The 14,569-nt window shown below is 37.9% G+C and overlaps 1 long non-coding RNA gene across 6 annotated transcripts in view; it reads left to right on the top strand.

Moving 5' to 3' along the window:
* The window catches only part of LOC110744168, a 65,027-nt gene extending 51,054 nt beyond the window's left edge, over positions 1–13,973 (top strand). For all 6 annotated transcript variants that reach the window (XR_004176900.1, XR_004176898.1, XR_004176896.1 and 3 more), the window contains 2 exons: positions 13,063–13,210; positions 13,728–13,973. This is a non-coding gene — a long non-coding RNA (uncharacterized LOC110744168). The remainder of the gene's footprint in view (positions 1–13,062; positions 13,211–13,727) is intronic.
* The last annotated feature ends 596 nt before the right edge of the window (positions 13,974–14,569 follow it).

Raw genomic sequence — 14,569 nt, 5'->3', positions numbered from 1 at the left:
CACAGAATTGAAAAAAAGCACCTTTAAAGTTCATATGGAACCAAAAAGAGCCGCATCTCAAAGACAATCCTAAATCAAAGAACAAGCTGGAGGCATCACATACCTGACTTCGAAACTATACTACAAGGCTACAAGTAACCAAAACAGCATGGTACTGGTACCAAAACAGAGATATAGACCAATGGAACAGAACAGGAGTCCTCAGAAATAATACCACACATCTACAGCCACTGATCTTTGACAAACCTGAGAGAAACAAGAAATGGGAAAAGGATTCCCTATTTAATAAATAATTAGCACAAGGAAAAATTGGCTAGCCATAAGCAGAAAGCTGAAACTGGATCCTTTCCTTACTCCTTATGCAGTGTAATTTAAAGATGGATTAGAGACTTAAGTGTTAGACCTAATACCATAAAAATCTAGAGAGGAAAACCTAGGTAGTACCACCATTCAGGACATAGGCATGGGCAAAACTTCATGTCTAAAACACCAAAAGCAACGGCAACAAAAGCCAAAATTGACAAATGGGATCTAATTAAAACAAGGCTTCCTGCACAGCAAAGAAACTACCATCCAGAGTGAACAGGCAACCTACAGAATGGGAGAAAGAAGATTTTTGCAATCTACTCATCCCGAGCAAAGGGGCTATATCCAGAACCTACAAAAGACTCGCACAAATTTACAAAGAAAAAAAAACAAAACAACCCATCAAAAAAAGTGGGCAAAGGATATGAACAGACATTTCTCAAAAGACATTCATACATGTAACAGACACATGAAAAAATGCTCATCATCACTGTGCATCAGAGAAATGCAAATCAAAACCACAATGAAGTTACCATCTCACACCAGTTAGAATGGCGATCATTAAAAGTCAGGAAACAACAGGTGCTGGAGAGGATGTGGAGAAATAGAACCTTTTTACACTGTTGGTGGGATTGTAAACTAGTTCAACCATTATGGAAAACAGTATGGCGATTCCTCAAGGATCTAGAACTAGATGTACCATATGACCCAGCCATCCCATTACTGGGATATACCCAAGGATTATAAATCATGCTGCTATAAAGACACATGCACCGCGTATGTTTATTGCTGCGGCACTATTCACAATAGCAAAAAGACTTGGAATCGACCCAAATGTCCATCAGTGACAGACTGGATTAGAAAATGTAGCTTTATATACACCATGAGATATATGCAGCCATAAAAAGGATGAGTTTGTGTCCTTTGTAGGGACGCTGGATGCAGCTGGAAACCATCATTCTTAGCAAGCCTGCAGAACAGAAAACCAAGCACTGCATGTTCTCACTCGCAGGTGGGAACTGAACAATGGTCACCTGGACTGGAGGGCATGCGGAGACCTATCATGGGGGGAGGGAGGGAGGATTGCATTGGGAGTTATGGTGTGGGCAGGTTGATGGGTGCTTCAGAGGCAGGTTGATGGCTGCAGCACCAACATGGCACAAGTAGCCATATGTAGCAAACCTGCATTATGCACATGTACCCTAGAACTCAAAGTATAATAATAATAATTAAAAAAGAAATAAAAATGAAAGGAATAGATTATTTTGATTTTTTAATGTCCAGTGATTATATTGCTTAATTGAAATTCCATGGAAGTAACTAAGATTATACTTAAATAAATAATAGCAAGTGAATACCAAATGAAAACATTTTTAAAGCCAGAATTTTACACTAAAAAGATCAATTTAGTGTTGTATAAATATAAACATGAGCATAAATACATCAACAAGATCCATGTATCGATCATTTGATTGAAGATAGTGTCTTTCTCTGCTGAGAAAACAGTTTTTTCCTCCTTTTTCTCTTGGTTGGTTCAATATTTAACTCTGATCATCCAAGAGAAATCTTTGTGGTACCTGAAGAGGTATAACCTGTAGGAGTCCCTGCTTTGAAGGCAAAAAGGAAAATAAAGCTATGTTAAGAAAGAAAGAAAGAAAGAAAGAAAGAAAGAAAGAAAGAAAGAAAGAAAGAAAGAAAGAAAGAAAGAAAGAAAGAAAGAAAGAAAGAAAGAAAGAAAGAAAGAAAGAAAGAAAGAAAGAAAGAAAGGAAGGAAGGAAGGAAGGAAGAAAGAAAGAAAGAAAGAAAGAAAAGAGCAAACGCAAGAGACAAAATGCCTTGCTAATTGTATAAATTTGCTAAGGACACCATAACAAAGTACCATGGTTGGAGTGGCTTAAAAAAACAAAAATTTATGTTTTCATAGTTCTGGAGGCTGGAAGTCCAAGAACAAGGTGTCAGCAGAGTTGAATCCTTCTGAGGCCTATGAGGGAAGGATTTATTTCAGTCCTTTCTCCCTGGTTTGTAGACAGCTGTTTCTTTCTTGTGTCTTCACATTGTCTTCCTTCTGAATGTATTCTTTCCAAATGTTCTCTTCTTATGAGGACACCAGTCATACTGGACTAGTGCTCACCCTAATTACGTTATTTTAATTTAATTGCCTCTATAAATCAATACCTTCTTTCCAGATTCAGTAAAATTCTGAGGTATTTGGGGTTAGGATTTCAACATGAACTTTTTTGGGGGCACAATTTAGCCCACACAATAGCTTTCTCCTTTTTACAAAGTATAAGGATGCCAACAAATGCAGCTGTTACTCATTTTCATCTTAGTGTGTATTTTAGTCCACTAAATTTAAGCACTTAAATACAAATGTAAGCAAATGAGCTATTTTAGCTTTAAAAGATAATTTTCATGTCAAAATAAACCTGAAATTGTGAAAAGAGATTTTATCCTTGCTTAATAGAATACCTAAATGATAAATGATATTAAGTGTTCACTATATGTTGACCACTGTAAAAAAAAAATTCCTCTTCAGAAATCACCTCATTTAATCATGTGCTTACTGCAGCAGTGGAAATTAAGTGAGATTATTGAGGACCCCTAAATCTGTAAAAATAGAGTTGTGGCAATGGGGAGCAATAATTCCTCAAGTGGATCACTGAGACTACCGGTAAGCAGAGTCACTTCTATGTCCATGCCTTGATTCCTAGATTATGTTCAGCCTTTAGGGGCCATAGCTTCATAGAATGGTTACTTTTCTGTAAGACTTTTGGATAATTTTGCTGGCTAATGCTCTGTGGGCAGGGAATAACAAACCATACCCAGAATATGTATCAAATCCAGTCAAGATGAATTATGCAATTTCCAGGATGGAAGGAATCCAATATAATCAATTTGCCACCAGGTGAATAGCTTATCTCTTTGAGAGATGGTGTCACATTGTAATTCACCATTTGTTTTTGTTGGAGGTGGATATTTGGCAGCGGTAAGAGCTAGACAAGCTTTGGTGAGTGCTAGACCATGTTGTTGGGCCTGTGTGTAGCCTCCATTCCTGCTATTGTAGCTGTGCAATCCTTGTAGACTTCATGCCTGCATTAGTGTGGTCAACCAGCTGAGTTGTTTTGTTTACTTGATTGTTTAGTAATTTTTCTACGGTGAATGCATTCCAGTTGATATTAGCATGTGACACCAATGATCTTCACATTTCTTGCCCACCCCATGATGTCTAATATAGGCCTCTTTCCTACATTATTTCCTATATTTCCTCTGATCCTCCACTTTCTCTCTTTCTAGGTCCTTGACTAACTAGTCAAGTCCTTTGGTTCGAGAGTTTATACATCCATATTTAGGGACACATTTTCCCATCAAAAGCAGATTGTGAGGCATTGCACTTGAGGGCCTGCCAGTTAGAATAATTTTTCCCTCACTGCCATCTTTCAGGGCCACTATTGCAAGTCTATAGTACATTTGTCATCTATTTTCAGCATGCATGAACATATTGAGCTAATTCACCCATGAATCAAGTCCAACATTTCATTGTATTTGTTGGCTGGTTACCATAGATATTAGCAGAGAGTAAGCCACTATAGTAAAACTGATAGATGATATGGGTTTCTGGGCAGCCCAATTGATCAGCTAACTTGGGCCCTACTCCTGCCTGATCTGGGAGTCACTGTTTTTACCTAATAATGTCCAGGCTCATGAATTGCTGTGTCAAAGAGAAGTCAGCTCATGCTGAGTCGTTAAGGTCATGTAGCCACACAATGTCATGGCTTAGCTCAAGAAATACAGGGAATCTAAAATACATTCTAGTTATTTTACTGAGGTTGAACATAAAATCCACATGACATTTTTTCCTATCACAGATAAATGTAGTAGCAAAGAATATCCAGGGCAATGTGACAGAGCCTGGACCACATCCTTTGTATGCTCTAGGATCCACTCAAAATAGGTGGCCTTTTGTGTCACTTGGTAAATAAGCTGAAGTGATTGTATTCTGTGTGAAATATACTGCCTCTAGAACCCAAAGAGGGCTATCAGGTTGTGCTTCTTTCTTAGTGGTATGAGATGCAAGAAGCAATAATTTATACTTTATTTTGGAGCTGATATTCTGTCATACTCAGAACATTGGACTCCTAAAATTTCCAATTTTGTGTGTGGTTCCTAAACTCTTGTAGGGTTTCCCTCCCAACCTGGAGGGCATGTGTCTAACCAAGGCTTCCAATCTCATTTCTACTTATTGATTATCTGGTGTGATTAACATCATGTTATTAATATAGTGGAACAACATGATGTAGGGATCATGTGAGACTTTATTGTACCGGTCGACAAGAGAATAAACATAGCCCTGGAGGATAAATATAAATGTATACTGTTATTTATCCTGCATAAATGCAATATATTTCTGGTACTCATCCTTGGTGGGGATGGAAAAGAGTACATTTTCCAGATCAATAACCTCATACTATGTATCTGAGGCTTTTTTCAATCTCTTTTAGGAAAGAAACCTCATCTGCACAGTATCAGCAATCGGATCTGTTACATGTTGGAGCTGCAATAATTTATTGGCATCTTCCTATGTCTATCTGACTTTGGAGTAGGGTTATTAAATATGGATACAACTGGGATCATCTCCCCTTCATCCTTTAGGATTCTAAATATGCCACTAATTTCTGTTCCTTGCCTCAGATTCAGGGCCAGGACTAGGGTGCACAAGCTTGAAAGTGAATGCTTTCTTAAATGTTGTGCCCTAGGTACTTCACTGGCTTCATCATAGTACTGGTTTTACTTAGGATGCAATATTGTTTTTAATTTAAAATTTTGGTGTACTTGGCTTCCCCTACTATGACGGTCCTTGCCACATATGCCAGTGAATCAGTGGAACATCCTGCCAACAACCACAAGTGTACCTGCCAACTATAAGTTTGAGGACCAAGGGAAAGATCACTGGGTGTGTCTATGGACCCAACGTAAGCTGGACCTGATCCAGAACTTTACTTTTGACCCAGCCCACAAACTATACTCTAATACAAGGGCCATATGATGTTTCTGAAGTCCAGATTTTAATGTCAAATTGTGTTCTCTGTTTAACACTTCCCAAAATTTCTTTATATCCCCCTTTCCCTAGCGAAAAACAGTCAGTGTTTGTGATCTTAGGTCTCTTCAGAACCAAGTGACAACATTACTTTATTTCCTTTTTGTAATATTACGTGGTCTTTCACCTGAGGATGCAATCTCTTCACCAATCAATGTATAATGTATCTGAAAATTTGCTCCATTCCCTAAATTGAGCAAAGGACTATGATTTTGTTACTAAGGTGATGTTCCTTAGTCTCTTGTTTATTTTTCATTTCTTTTGATTGTATAGATTGAACAATACGCTTATTCCTGCCCATCCTCTTGCTCCTGGCAAATACTTTGTGCTATTAAATCTGCACAGTTCTCTATGAGTGAGCCGGCCCTGGCTGTCATTCTGACATTCATCGTGATCTTTGTGTCTACCTGACTGATGTTTGAGCACTGCAACCTGGCTCCTATAATTTTGGTATCCTATCATTGCATTGTTATTAGGCAGCCCGGTTCTGTAACAGCACTTCCTTTCATTAGCCGTGACCTAAAGACGACAGTCAGTATGAGTTTCTCAAGATTCTGGGCTTGTCTCTCTAGCACATTCCTTATTTCTTTGGAACAGAGTCCTCTGGCCATTTCACAGAACAAATCCAACTGGCCTTTCATAGTATATACACTCTCATATTTCCACTTCTCTGAGCCCTTTAATCCTTTCTTCCAACACCTACTTCAATAGCTCTGGCATTTGTACCTCAATTATTATGAGTCATCTCCCCATCAAAATTTTCAAGAACTATTCTACCAGCAAATTAGCACCCAGAGTCCTTGCTGGTTGTTAAATCCTGTATCTTGGGATAATGCTTATAGGTCAGTAACCTATTCTTGTCTACCTGTGTGTTCTTCTCCCTAGGTGAAGAATCTTCAGGATCCAGCCTCACATACTCTTCTGGCTACTGCCAGTATGATCTGGCTTGGTTTAGCAGCTCCTGCAGCTCTGTGGGGCAGAGCTTAGTTTAATAGGCTAAGGCTTCCCTGACTAGTTTATGTTGTGACTTAATCCTACGTATTGGTCTTGTGGCCAGGAGGGATGGTGAGGGTACATGCTTAAAGGAGATTTGCATTGTCTTGCAAGTTGGAGGACTCTTCTTTTTCTTCAAACAATGGGGACACTAGTTATTGACATATTCCACTTCTTCAGGCCCAGTTTAGGGATTTGTAGGGATTCAAAATTTAATAATTTATCTACCCAGAAAATCCTACCCCAATTCTTAGGGTCTCACCACTCCTCAATTTATGAGTTTTTCTACCCAAATAATCTGATCTTTGTTCTTAGGGTCTTGCTACCCCTTTGTAGTCAGAGCTCTGCCTGACAGAGCAGACTTAATATTTTTGAGAACCCTCTCTGGACTTCTGTTTCCCATATAACTGTGCATGGCACTTGATCCTCAGATAGTTTTCTGTCCTCTGATTGCAAAACTAATCACCCTTATCTTTAAACTGGTGATTAATAGCCCTTAGCATTTCACTGTCTTCAATACAATGATCAACTCTGCACATAGCCATCGTATTTCTATTGTCCTATAATGACTACTTTCTTGTACCTCTCAAATACCAGAGATATGGAACCTGTTGGTGCACTTCCTTTCACAATTATCCCATCCCATTTCACTACTGGTCAAAATTAAATACATATACTGCAAAGGGGCTGTCTGTGAAGGGGCTCCATCTTTCATCAATGATGGCATTTTTACTGCCAGCTAGTGGGTGATCATGCTCCAAAATACCGTTTTAGAATGTTCACTTTGACCACTTATATCTCCAAGTGTCAAAGTCAGGTTTCCTGGAAAACAGACTCTGAGATACAGATGGGCATGCTGGTGTTTTATTTGGGAGCAAGGGATGCAGGAAACGACAAGGGTGAAAGCTGAACTGTAATTCACTCATAATAGAGGCCTCAGCTAATCAAATGGAGTGCTATAAATTTGAGATGTCCCTTCAGAGATATCCCTAATTAAGGCAAGAGCCAGATGTTTGTATCCCTACATTGACTTGTCCTTAGATGTGGGAGGGAGGTGCCATGGAGAGAAGATGGGTAAAGCAGCTCTCTGGGCAAGGATAGTTTATTGGGAGAAATTCAGCTGAGATATACCAGCAGCAATATTCCCTGCAGTTAGATTAGTGGATACCTTAGTCCTAAAGGGCCATCTCAGGGATACACCACCAATATATAGTACTGATTACCTAACACTTTCTCTCCCTGCTTCTCAGGAAATTTCATGTTTAGAGAATAGCAAGAAGGTATAATAGAGAAGAAGAGGCAAAATGTGGTTAGTATTAAAATAGCTTAACTATTTTCCAGAATAGTTTCCAGAATAGTGATTGCTTGTTCTGCATATCTTAATGATAAAGGGAAAGATAGAATTTGCTACAGTGCACTGAGGTTTTGAATTCTAGAAAGCTAGTTTTAATTCCATGCTAGCTACTTTGGGCAAGTAACTTTATATCCATGTCTCACTTTCTTCCTCTGTATATAATTGTACTGATACCTCTCTTGAAGAATTGGGAAATCTGCCTGCGTCCAAAGATCTTCAAACCTCTGTCTCAAAGTTTCCTGCTATACTGGTAGGAGAAACTTAATAAGTTGGATTTCTTTCCTGCTTCTACCATCATGCAGCTACTCTGTCGGCAGTGGGGATGGGTTTGGACTGAGCCATCTACTCCCTCTAAACAAATACTCAGAGAGATATATAGATGGCTGGCCTTGACTGTGTGGTACATGCATTTTCTGATAGTAAAACATAGGTTTTTGTCTATATGAAGCCACTTGCCTGGAAGCCTTACTCCACAATTTTAGATTCATTACCTCTTTGTTCAGTTAACCATCTGTGCCCACCCAAAAGTAGGAGATAGTCTGGACTCAGAAAAAAAAATAGTACTGATATGTGTGCACTTTTTCATGTGTTAAATGCTCTTGGTAAAAGTCCCTACAACTTTAATAATCGTGAAAATGCAGATATGTATTACAATTTCAGAACCACTGATGACTGGAGTTAAGCATAGGGGACAAATGCATGCTAAAGAGGATTGACCAGAGTTTGGATCTCCACCAGATGTTCAGCGAAAGACAACTGTTTTCTGGGCAGGTCACACCTGTTTTATTAGCAATAATATGAGCCTTTAGGTGATCACACAGAAATTAAACAGTTAAGGATAAATGACCTAAGAGGACTTAACAATTTAATCCTAACTAAAGAGCAAAGAGAATGCAATCTAAAAACAGGATTGTAAGCAGAATTGTGGGTTAATGACCTTGTTGTACTTTTTAATTTAATGGAGCACATATAGTTCTGGGCTGGAAGTAATGAATTTTAGGAAATAAATACATATACTAGAATTTTATGAATAAATTATTGTAACACTAATCACAATTAAATTGCCTTGTTTTAATATGATTCAGTAATTAAGCCACAAGTGGCTTGCTGCCTTGTTTTTGCCTGAACAGGCACCAAATAAAAGTATTTGACTCAGCTAAAATATTTGTGAATATATTTTCAAAGTTTTTATTTTCAGTAAGTGGACACTGATAGGAATATTAATAATATAAAATGATTACTTTGTTCTTTTTGTTTTTCCCTTTTATGATATGCATCTGCATAGGAAAACCATCACTATAATTAGCTGGGTAAGCCTGGGCCCTCTTGCATTCAAGAAACACTGTCATTGCTGACTTCGTTCTCTTGCCAAGAGGAGAATTGTTTCGAAATCATTCAATTTCACCTGCCATCTATTCCTCAGTACTAAATTAGGGCAGCTCTGGTCAGAAATGAAATAACAACTGTCCCCTTATCTAGATATGTATAAGCCTCTCTTGGTTTTATCCAGGTCAGTTGCCTTACTTCTGTGTACTCACAGGAGGCTATGAGCTAGATCATAGCTAGATCAAGGGAACAGTTGTTATTTCATCATCTGTGTAGCACTGTTCTTACCACATTCCAATCACCTACACATGATTCCACTGCTGATCCAGATCATATTCATCTTGTATCCCCAGATGATGCTCAATAAATATTAATCCATTGAAGGAAGGGAAGAAGGAAGAAAAGAAGGAAGGAAGGAAAGATGAAATGAGACTTAATGTGCAGTTGAGTAAAATCACTACTTATCTATTTGTATTGTTATTCATTGAAAAAATTCTTAGCATTTGCCTTGAGTGGATATCTATAAGAATTAAAAAAGAGAAAGAAACATACACACAATAATAGTAGGAAGGAGCAGGGAGACAGATGAGATTAAAACAATTTTCTGTCCTCATAAAATGTAGAGTTCATTTGATATAATTTATACACACAAAACAAGCAAATGAACAGACAAAGAAAACAACAACAGAACAGCACAATAACAAAATTACTTGTCAGGCACTGCAGTGGTAATCATATTAATTGTTTTTCTCACTGTAAGACTACGCAATAGATGCTGTTGTCATTACAGTTTTAGAGATAATGAAACAGGTAAAAAGAGCTTAATAAACTTCTTTAAGGCCTCTCACAATATAAGAGATGGAGCCAGGCCGGGCGCGGTGGCTCAAGCCTGTAATCCCAGCACTTTGGGAGGCCGAGACGGGCGGATAACGAGGTCAGGAGATTGAGACCATCCTGTCTAACACGGTGAAATCCCGTCTCTACTAAAAAATACAAAAAACTAGCCGGGCGAGGTAGCGGGCGCCTGTAGTCCCAGCTACACGGGAGGCTGAGGCAGGAGAATGGCGTGAACCCGGGAGGCGGAGCTTGCAGTGAGCCGAGATCCGACCACTGCACTCCAGCCTGGGCGACAGAGAGAGACTCCGTCTCAAAAAAAAAAAAAAAAAGAGATGGAGCCCACTTTTTAACAAAGACAATCTGGTTTCATAACCCATGCACCAACTGCTACATAATATAATTGTCAAAACCATAAATATTATATGTTCAAAGGAGGAAGACGTCATTGATAATTAATAATTGTGGTGACCGGATTACAAAATGTGATCACAAATCACAAAAATGTCAAGAACTATAAAGAGTCTGAAGTTTTACCCTACTTGCAAGCTATCAAGTAACCAGCCAGAGTTTAACTTAGGATACTAGTAGAAGACAGGAAACGTCTGGGTCAAAGACGATGGACAGTTTATTTCTCGTAGCAATTGCAGATGCCAGAATACTAGCATTTACACTGGTTCCTCAATCCCTGACATTCTTAGGGGTATACTACAGCAGAAGATCCCTAAGGTTAGATAATGCAATTTTTAAACAGAGTGTTGTAGGAAAATTGGCCCTTTTGTGTCAGAGAGAAATAGTATTCTCATAGTCCAAGGGTGTAGGCAAGCTGCTGTTTGCTATTTCTGTCTTCCAAAACTGTTCATTATGCAAGCATCCTTGAAATTTGAAAATATTGGTATAATTTTATATCATTACAAAGATTCTTTACAGATAAACATATTGAAATTTGATAAAAACCATTGTCAAAGAGCAATTAAAGGAAGTTGACGTAAACATTGTATAAAATGTTTGTAAAAAATAATTATACAATTACTAGTAATTTTAATCCAGTAATTCTAGCATGGGAATAAATACTAAGGAAATGATTGTGAACTTCAGAAAGCCTTTGTACATAAAGACGTTCAGTGTAGTCTGTAGTAAAACTGAAAGTGCTAAAGTATTTGTAAGTCCATTGGAGTATCTTTATTGTATTTTACTTGTCTAAATAACATTTGGAAATGTTCATGTTATAAGTGTTATTTATGTATAAAATTCTGTTTTTCCAACTTATTTTTAAATATGTTAACATACAACAAATATGGTATTTTACTTTTTTCTTCTTACATTCTTATATTTTCTTAATTTTCTACAGTGGTATATATTAGTTGCATGATTAAAAATAATAACAAGAGATTCCAAAGAATTTCACTTGAAATACACATTTATCACACACTACTTGGCATTGTACCAGATTTTCAAGGGATTAAAGGGAAAACATGACATATAACTTGAGGTTAAGGAATTCACAATTTAGTAATTAAAAACAGAAACATAAACCACTACTAAGAGTAGAATGAGTGGCTCACGCCTGTAATCCCAGCACTTTGGGAGACCAAAGCTGGTGGATCATGAGGTCAGGAGATCGAGAATATTCCGGCTGACATGGTGAAAACTTGTCTCTACTAAAAATACAAAAAATTAGCTAGGAGTGGTGGCGGGTGCCCGTAGTCCCAGCTACTTGGGAGGCTGAGGCAGGAGAATCACTTGAACCCAGGAGGCGGAGGTTGCAGTGAGCTGAGATCACACCACTGCACTTCAGCCTGGGCAACAGAGGAGACTCTGTCTCAAAAAAAAAAAAAAAAAAAAAAGTAGAACACTACAAATTTTCAAAAAAGTTGCAAGTAGCATGATTTGACAGAGAAGTGTAAGGAGCTGATTGTTCAAGGGAAAAGCAGATGCTCCGTGGAGGGACATATATTTGTCTGGGCCTTAAAGAAAGAGATTCTCCTGCCTACAATGTCCTGGGGTAGGGTCAGCTGGGGAACTCTGAGAGTCTCCAACCTTGATATAACAAATGAAGGAAGTTCTGGTCAAAGTAAGGTTTGATGAAGTGAAATATCATCTTCCTGCTTGGAGAACAAATGTACTTATCTATGCTAGGATACAGAAAAAAGAAAAAGGAATTACAAGGACAGCAGGCCCAGGGAGGGAGAGTTGGCAGAGGAAAAAGAGGTTATGATTTATAGACAAAGATGCCAGTTTACATTCTCCTGCTAGGGGAAAAATCAGTATCGGTATCAAATAGAGTAGCTGCTTCTTTAACCAGAGTGAATGGGGGGAATCAGGTACATTAAAGGAAACATGCCATTTTTGGGTGTGTAGGGGGTGGGAGTACTTTTCCATAATGAGTGAATTTGGAGGAGAATAGAGGAAGAGCAGATACAATGTTTTAGAGATTTTGAGATACCCAACAAACAACGGCCCGCTGTTCTACTGGATTCTGAATGAATTGAGGATAGACTATTACACTGGTTTTCTTGGTTAAGTGTCCACTTAGGGTAAAACATTTGGCTTCTCCCCAGGTCCACCAAGTGGTCTTTCTAACAAGAGTTGAGCGAGAGTTAGATCCAGTGTGCCCCTGTCTTTTCTTGCTTAGCAATACACTAAAGGTAGCAATGGTAGGAAGATGTGGGTTCTAATTTGGAGGCACAGGCCTTGGTATTTGCTCATTTTCCCCTTTGCAGAAATTTCATAAAGAATATTTTCTTTGTTTAGTGGTGTCTAAATTTTCTATGTCTGATGACTTTAAGCAATTGTGACTCCATGGACCAGGAACAGAAATACTTAAGCATTCATCTCATTTTATCATAGTAAAATTCCTATTCAGAGGAAATCAGTTTGTCCCCAGGTGAAAGTTGGAATCAATAGCCATTCTGTGCATCACCATTTTACTGAACAAGATATTTTATTAAATTAGGGTAGTGGATGATGGAGATGTCCTTGAATCTTATCAATAATGAATAAGCTGTTGTTTAAAGAAAACAATATGGGTCCTCTCTTGGCAGAATTCAGGCTATATCTCTGTAGGGACAGATTTTCTGAGTAATCTGATGATCAGATTTGGCTTCGCTGTTCCAGGCACCAATCTAATGAAATTACAATCTTTTGTGCTCAGCCTGACTCACTGAGGAGGACAGCTGTCTTCAAAGAAGGCCTTCAGGTGACCTGCAGGAAGCCCCTGGTGAAAATGGAATGAAAGAGGACAAGGCATATGTGGAGCTAAGTGAAATAGCAGAGTAACCTACGAGTCCTGGATAGATAAGGTTTTTTAACTATTACATATGAATGTTATTATTACTAATTACAACTATTAATAACAGTGATTTCAGCGATTTCATTGTATTAACCATGATTTAATGCATATTCCCTGAGTGCCAGATACAGTCCACAGTGACATATTTCATTTATCCTGCAACAACCTCATGAGAAAGATGCTATTAACATCATCATTTGTTTGGATGAGAAAATTGAAGCTTAGGAAATTAGTAACTGTGCAAGGCAGTATGACTAGTAATTGGTGGAGCCAGAATTTAAGACTGGGTTTGTTTTCTGCCAAAACTCATGATCTTAACATTACACAAAAGCCTGCTAATTCCTTCATCTACCATCCCACAATAATGAGGTGTACTTGAACCTGAGCCACATAAACTCATTTCTTTGCTAAAGGAGTATCCTATTCTATGACAGAAAAGAAATAAATCAACAGCTAGTTATTAGTAAGATTTGGGAGAATATCAAAATTTCACTGGTCTGACTATCTATCCTATATATTTTCTATAGGTCTGAGATCCCTTTGAGTTACCACAAAAGACTGTGTTCAAATTTCAACTTGTAATGTTTAAGAGGATACAGGGACAGTGAGAGAAGAGAAACAACTTACTTCACCATCAACAGAGCTAAACTGCTTCTTAGGACTATTTCCTGATATCATGTAGTACCTGACAAATTTGAAATAAGACAAAACATTAAGGAGAAAGGGAAAGTGAAAAAAATCCTCCACTAAATAAAATGTAAATGTGAGAAGGGTAAGTTTGTTGCTTCTTTAATTTCCCAGAAAGCCAAGACGTCGCTCAGTTGGTTAAGGGGAAATCTCCTCTCCTCTACATTTTAGTTACTTCAAATGTATTGTTAGTATTTAGTATTATATAAATACTATTTATACAACATATAATTTTTTACCGAATAAAAGCAATAAACACATTAATGTCTGTTGTGCATTTTGACATATGTTATCCTGTTTTGCTCTTACAAAACCATGTGAGAGGATGAGCATTTTCATCTCCATTCTCATGATGGGGACATTAAGGCTAAAACAGCAAATGTTTCATCTAATGTCATACAATTCAAAATTAGCAGAGCCAGTTCCAGACTAGATCTTCAGTTATAAATATTCTTTATGTGGTACGTTTTTTATGGAAACTGAGACAGATAGAAAGAAGTCAATTATGAAGGCAAGAGAGAGAAAGATACGAACTTTGACTCCTTTCTGCTGGGACATTTTTCCTGCTTATACCCAGATCTTGGGATTTGAAATAAAAAAGATTGTGTGTACTTAATTGTGGCAATTTCAAAACATGGACACACATTCGTCAATATTCCTTCCATTAAGAGGTGAGACCTAT

Source organism: Papio anubis, chromosome 11 (genome assembly GCF_008728515.1).
Source record: "Papio anubis isolate 15944 chromosome 11, Panubis1.0, whole genome shotgun sequence".
In the NCBI taxonomy this organism is placed as follows: Eukaryota; Metazoa; Chordata; class Mammalia; order Primates; family Cercopithecidae; genus Papio; species Papio anubis.
This window is presented reverse-complemented; position numbering and strand designations above follow the sequence as displayed.